General features: G+C 40.5%; 1 pseudogene; it reads left to right on the top strand.

Moving 5' to 3' along the window:
• The first annotated feature begins 7,443 nt into the window (after positions 1–7,443).
• On the top strand, positions 7,444–7,580 carry LOC148357700 (U2 spliceosomal RNA; annotated as a pseudogene).
• The last annotated feature ends 263 nt before the right edge of the window (positions 7,581–7,843 follow it).

Below are 7,843 nucleotides of genomic sequence, written 5' to 3'. Positions count from 1 at the left end.
ACCGCTTTTGACCGTCAATTATGATAACGGCGTTGTAACGGGGGAGAAGGTAATTCCATTACTAAAAAAATAACGCCGTTACGTAAGGGCTTCATTTATAACTGAGTTATTCTCAACACTCTCCATCACAGACCACTTTGCTGGCCATTGACCTGAAGCGTAATATAGTTACTAGTTACCTGTTGAAAATTGTAATCAGTTAATGATTCTGAATAATGATTCTGAATACTATAATATTGCAGTAATGTAACCTGAATGCTAATACCAAAAAGACAAAATAAACATCTCAAATTATTATATTTAGTTTCAGATCAAAGAACAATCTAACCTTGAAAAAGAATAAGATTACTGTATCAATATCAATAAAAGAATGCAACGTTGTGCATAGAATACTGTCCTAATTAGTAAAAATAAAGCTATCAAAATGGATACATACTGTACGCTACGTGTTGGGGATTCATGTAAAGGCTACAACGTCGTTACACTTTCCTCTTCAAAAATTGACTCAAGTAAAAGTAAAAAGTATAGTAACTTAAAAATACTCCTAGAAATACAAAATGTCCCAAAACTTACTCAAGTAAATGTAACGAAGTAAATGTAACTCATTAAGTCCCACCTCTGCCTATGCCTATATAGCTACAGAACTAAATTTTATGTAGGCCTTCAAAAATGACTCAAAATGTCAGAGTTTGGCTAGTGCCCATTTGAGAGAAACGTCTGGCATTGAATGAGTTAAGAGCACAGAAGCCCCCCACACCGGCTTCCATGTGGAATTCTCTCGAACCATCCTTCCATCCATTATCTGCACCGCTTATTCTCAGTAGGGTTGTGGGGTTGCTGGAGCTCATCCCAATCTTCGGGCAGTGGGCAGGGGACACCCTGAATTGGTTGCCAGCCAGGCGCAGGGCACAAAGGGACAGACAATTCGCTTGCTCATTCACACCAAGGGACAATTTGGACCAGCCAATCAACCTGACATGCATGTTTTTGGAATGTGGGAGGAAACCGGAGTGCCCGGAGGAAACCCATACACGCACGGGGAGAACATGCAAACTCTACACAGAAGGTTCAATCTCATGACCTCAGAACTGTGCCGCACATGCGCTAAACACTGCGCCACCGTGCTGCTTCTCTCGAAGTCAAGTCAAGTCACATTTATTTATATAGCCCTTAATCACAAAAATGTCTCAAACGACTGCACAGGATTACAATTACAAAATTACACAATTACCTGATCTTAAACCAGCATGCAGGCAAGGAACAACTCAAAAACCTCAGGGTGAGAAAAAAAGAGAAACCTTGAGAAAGGACCTCACAATTGGTAATCCCCCTTCCAGGATTGACCAGGGTGAATTACAATTAGCATTACTGTACACATAATAGTAAACATTAGGTAAGATATTGAAGATGTCCGGAAAGAGCATGACACCAACGACGCCCCCAGCCTGTAAACCAGTTCTTCTTTTTCATTGTGTGCCTCTTTTAATCGTCAAGCTCCAGCATCCTTCCTTGTCACTCGGCCCACTAATTGACAGAATTGTCAACCTGTCAACTGAGTGGAATTTGGCCTGATTGGATGCTGTGAAACAGACATTTACGCATATGCTGTTGCAGACACCGTGACAGGCAATCAGAGAGAAAATTTGCTTGCTCTAACTCTTGTGAATTGCCGAAGACGTCAAAGCAGGTGGAGATGCTTGCTGGTGCCTGTGACAATATGAACATGTCTTTATGTGCATGTGTGCGTTGAAAGGAGTCACTTTTTTCGCTGAAGTGCTGAGTGATTCTTTGAAACATAACTCTCGATCAACTCTATGGCCATGGGTCAATTTGAACGAGTCTCCTTTAGGTTGTAGCATAATTGGATGGTCATTAATACAATTTAAATTAAGGAGCCCAGTTTATTATTTTCAAAACTTATCTCGCCTTTTTCGAGCACCATATTTGTTTTTCCAGATAATTAAACCAGGGGAACAGAATGAAAAACCTTTTTAGTCTCATAATTTGAAGGGTTGACTGCAAAGCAATTTTAAGTCAATTCTTTTTACCGTTTTTGATTGTTCAATATACTTTATTCAAGACAAACACACTCTTGAATTTACGGAGTTTTCTTTAAATAAAACTCTTCTGAGGAATTTTGAACACAGCATGAACAAAGAGAACAAAATGAAACAAAACGACAGGATTTGGGATTTGGGCTGGTGCCAATAATATGTAAGGCAATTATTTCAAAACATATTAAATTATAGATTTTCCAGTCCATGAAAATTGACGATTGATCAGTCCAAAGGAAAAATGTGTAGGCAAACAAACAAATAAAGAAGTTGTGGTGTTAAAAGACTCATTATATTTAGATGACGGGGAATGATTTAATATTTGGATTTAAATATTAGCCTAAGCAGCAAAAAACGGTCCATTTTTCTTTTCTTGGTTTACCTCACGGGAACAAAAGGCCTCTTGTTAAAAGAGTTGGTTACGATGGCGGAGAAGAGGACGCCAACTTTTTTCTTCTTTTAGCCCGCTCTGGTTTCTGGCTGCATAGATTCTCAAAGAGAACAAAGGCCTGTCAAGTTTTGGGGGAGGCCCTACAAAATGATTGGTTGACCATAGACCAACCCATTTCATACATGCAGTGATAAAAGTTCATTGGGGAAGTCCATCATTTCCTGTAAGGACCACTCTGTGGTTATCATATATACAAGGTGCTTCTTTACATGACTTCTCTGTCCCTTATGTTTTAATTTTGAAATGTGTCACTGCATATATGGTCATGGTTCTATGAGTTTTCAGCTATAACCAGAAAAGGACAATGCCATGTGTCATTTGTGCTGTAAGGTGGTCCACTACTTCTTTTTTCTTCTTGGATTCCCGGCTCCTCCGTGTTATATGTCGATGTGTCCTTGGGCAAGACACTGAATCCCTAATGCCCCCAATAAGCAGGACGGCGCCTTGCATGGCTCTATGGTCGCTATTGGTGTGTGTGTGTGTATGTGAATGGGTAAGTGTGAAGCACTTTGTAAAGCGCTTTGGGAGGTCTTCATTGACTTGAAAAGCGCTGTATAATTGCAGACCATTTACCATTTGGCCCTACCAGGGGTCAGCTCCCATGCATAGTTCGACTGAGCACAGTAAATGATGCGACTACACTTATTACCTGACCCATGTGTCGCAACACCTGACTTTCGGAGTCATTAGGTCACCCGATCCCTCAATTCAAATCCCTCATGCTGAGCACCAAGCAGGCAATGGGTACCAATGCTATAAATCTTAGGTATGATCAGCCGAGGCTTGAGCCAACAACCTCCCAGTCTTGGGAGGGGTGCCCTGCCCCAAGGCCACCAGGCTGGTTTACTGTTGCAAATTTACATAAACACATGAAGAAGAGCAGCGAGCTGCAACCAAAAATGTAAACATGTGACTGTCCTTGAACAAACACCTGTAAAACCATTGTCACAATGGAAACAGAGCGAAAAGGATTTGTCTCTTAAGTTGCGGATATTTTCGTTTGACTTTTAACCTGGAGCAGTTGTTGCTTTAAACTGTTAAAGGTTGTATTGTTGACAACATTTTTACTTTCCAATCTTATTTTCTAAATATTGTGAAATGGAGGGTATAGTTGACATGTTGACATTGTTACATTTGTATTATTTGTTCCATTGCTGCATTTTTATTCTATTCTTTTTGCTTTATTCTGAGTTCTTTTTTTAATATCATTAACATTCGAATTGGGTAGTTATTTTATTAGAAAAATGAAACATTTTTCGTGCTTAAAATATTGGTACTGTGTTTATTGTAAATATAAACTAACTTAAAAGGGAGGGCTCAATTATTCAATTATCTTGACATTTCAAAACAAAAAGTATCGGTATCAGATCAGTATCGATGGATGCTACCATGTACAGTGTGTCACAAAAGTGAATACACCCCTCACATTTCTGCAGAAATTTCATCATCGTGTTGAACATCAATTGAACAACACCGAATAAATATCGCTTTGACACAATGCAGGGTAGTCTGTGTAAAACTTATATATAGCAGTGTCGATTTATTATCCCCTCCTCAAAAACTCAAAATGAGTATACCCTAAAGTAAAAGTTTCTTAAGTCCAATATTTTATGTGACCGCGATGATTTTGCAGAACCACTTTAATCCTTGGGCAGCGCGTGTGCGGCACAGTTCTGAGGTCATAGGACCGAACCTTCCTGTGTGGAGTTTGCATGTTCTCCCTGCATTTGCGTGGGTTTCCTCCGGGCACTCCGATTTCCTCCGGGCACTCCGATTTCCTCCAACATTCCAAAAACATGCATGTCAGGTTAATTGGCCGGTCCAACTTGTCCCAAGGTGTGAATGAGAGAGTGAGTTGTCCGTCTCTGTGTGCCCTGCGGCTGGCTGGCGACCAGTTCAGGGTGTTCCCTGCCCACTGCCCGAAGATAACTGGGATGGGCTCCAGCACCCCCACGACCCTACTGAGCATATGCGGTGCAGATAATGGATGGATGGATTTTAATCCTCCTCGCCATGGATATCCCCAGACATTCACAAATTGCAACTAGAATGCTCTTCCACTTCTTCATGACAACATGACTGACCTGGGGGATACTTGAGATCTTATGCATCTCCACCTTCTGCTTAGGGATGCCCAAAAGATGTTCTATTGGGTTTAGATCCGGAGACATGCTTGGCCAGTCTATCCCCCTTAACCCTGAGCACCTTAGAAAAGCCTTCGTCATCTTAGAGGTGTATTTGGGGTCATTGTTAGGCTGGAACATTGCCCTGCGACCCAGTTCCTGGAAGGAAAGTATCACTCCTTCCTCCAGTATTTCACTGTGCATGCTTGAGTTTGTCCTTTCGTCAATAAAATACAACTCCCCAACTCCAGTTGCACTCTTGCAGCCCAAAACAATGACATTCCCAACACCATGCTTGACTATAGGCACAACACAAACATGTTTGTACTCCTCACTAGTTGCCGCCACACATATTTCACAACATCTGAGTCAAATAATTTGATATTTGTCTCACCAGACCACCGGATATCTTTCCAGTAAGGTATGGCGTTTGTTGACAAAGCGATGTTTCTTCAGTGATGTTATATTAAACATTGAAATAAAATTTTTGTGACATACTTTATTTACTGACTGAATCAACACTAAAATTCCTAGTATTGCCCACCCTTGGCGAAGACTGAGGTGGTTTACCATAACTCCATACAAAAACAGCAATCCATAAACTGTATTTATAAGCTCTATTACAAAGCTCAACATTAAACATTTGAGGGGTCCCACAGTTGAATAGAGCACTGTTCTACGGACAATAGCCTTGTCATCCATGGCAAAATCCTGCTCAAGCGGCATAACCTTTACCTAAGGAAATCAACTGTATTTTGTTAATAGGGACTATTAATGGACTTCCCATGAGTGATTTTCAACGCTGGCATTATTATCGTAATTCAGCTGATCCCATCTCCTCATGAGTTGAAAATCACGTTTCCTGTCTCTCATTGTGTATTCTATTCAACAAAGTAAGATGGTTGGCCTTACAATGACGCTGAAGTTATATAATTTACGACTAATTAAGCAAAGTGGTAATAAGTGATGAAATTATGCAATCATAACTGTATATGGTGTGACATAGTTCAATATTCCAAGATACCAAACTGGCTTTCTTGTTTTAGCATGAATGCGATGAATTAAAACAGAAGATAAACAGCACATAGAAAAAAACCAACAACCTTCCATTAGTATGCCGAGGAATCTGGGTGGTTTTATGTGATTTGAGTTGAGATTTCAAAAGATAATTAAAGTGTCTTGGCCTTGAGACTCTTCAGTTCATTTCAACTAATGTGATTCAAAACTCAGAAGAACTTCTAGCTTTAACGGCCGACGTCACAATTTCAATGACAAAACGTTTTCACTCCTTTACGATTGAATGTCACTGACACATTCCAAGTCGTGACGTTCTCTCCTTATTACAGTAATTTAGAATCTACGCCTCCGAAGGCGCTAAGATAAAGGACACACAGCAATCGTTCCTTGTCCCATCCGAATGCCAGCATTTATTTATCGTATTCCTCCAGGCAACATTGAACAAACGTGACGGCGCATTTCAATGCAATGTTTTGGCTTCAGTAAGCATGCCTCAATTTGATGGCACCAAATCTCGCAGCCGATTTCATGCGCTGCAGCGACAGATGCAGACGCGTTTGTGGCACCGCCAGTAGAGTCAGATTTATGGCCGCTGTCCGGGCCCATGGTGGTTCCTTGATATTACATCCACCTTTTGATGTATCACTTGAATAAGTGCCTCCCTTTAAGACACTCAGCAGCTATTACGTACACGACAAGACAGGCGGACCTTAAAGGTACACTGTGTAATAGTTGATCACGAGACATCACTGTAGTGAAACTGAAAACGAGTGTTACAAGGCATAAGGAAGAATACAAACTACAGGGACTCAAAGTGACCAAACTGCACCATTGTCTCTTTTTTTAGCCAGGCTTTCACAAGGATTTTGTTTTTTGAGGGTACCTACAAGTATAAGTAAAATGCACATTTATATGATAGTTCACATATTTTTTTTTTATTATTTAGATTGATATTGTTTCTTTTTTTATCAATGAATGAGTATTTTATCACCACCAGGAGGCGCTAAAAATAAACAACATCCCTTTAACTTCTACTGCGGAAGTGGTCGAGGTAATCATTACAAAATTACATGTGATATTTCTCCCGACTAATGGTGCACTTTATCCTCCTCAGTAGAACTGTACAAACGTTTTACTCTGATGGCCACATGTAAAAAACAAAAAAAATAAGAGGGATTTTAAAAAAAAGGCATTCTCCAGTAAATTTCTTGTTACCAAGGAAAAAAAAACATTTTTTTTTTGTTCAGTTTTAAAACAGAAACCCTGAAAACTTTCAAAGATGTTAGTTTGCAATTTAAATAAATATGATTCTGTTCATAGAATAACAGAAATTGTCCCTATTTCCCCCCAAAATTATTTACAGGCGCTCCCCTACTCACGACCATTCGACTTACGTAAAATGATACGTACAAACGTTTATTTCCAGATTTCGAAAAAAATCCGGACATTGCTGTAAGTTAGATTTTGTATTGTGTGCAACTTTTTCCGAGTACAGGACAGTGCTTCTTTCCGCTGCTACCGGCGCGTGGCGCTGTGAGTGGTCACCCAGCATCCACCCGGAAGTAAAAAATTCCACTTCCTCTTACAAGTTCGTGTGAAAACATCTTTCCTTAACCTGCTCGTAATCCCTCCGCTGCCACCAATGTAGCGTGTCGTTTTGTGTGGGTAATGGATTGCTCCTCCTTCATGAAACACTTACGGTCCCTTTGGAGATCAGCAACCGTCAGCAATCGTTTATGGTAAACACACCTAACTCTCTCCCCAACTAAACTCTTGCGCTCCTCTATACTCTCGCACCAACTCTCGCGACATTCGTGATGTTCTAGTATTAAGATGTTTCAGTGATTTTTGCAATCCGGAGATGGAATAAGCTTGCTCTGTCCACTCCACGCATCAGCCCGGTATTGCAGTACCTCCGGGAACGGTGCACTGATCGCTGTATGACTCTGTGGCTAGGATCTTGACCCAGCCTCTTGGCTGAGAACAAGTGTCTCGGCCCCTTGATTTGACCGATAATGGATAATGGATAATTGATAAAGAACATAGAACAATAAACCTTACAAAATCCTCCCCCCCCTACTGACATCATGAATGCGCACCTCACATTCTACCCCTATACTATCTCCAGTGCACTAAGACCTTCTACATTTTTATTGTTTAATATTTCATGCATCTATTCAATATGGTTGGTGTAAAGT

Source organism: Urocampus carinirostris, chromosome 10 (assembly GCF_059441175.1).
Source record: "Urocampus carinirostris isolate Australia breed hairy pipefish chromosome 10, RoL_Ucar_1.0, whole genome shotgun sequence".
Classification (NCBI taxonomy): Eukaryota; Metazoa; Chordata; class Actinopteri; order Syngnathiformes; family Syngnathidae; genus Urocampus; species Urocampus carinirostris.
Note: the sequence above shows the minus strand (reverse complement) of the source record. Positions and strands in the feature narration are given on the sequence as shown.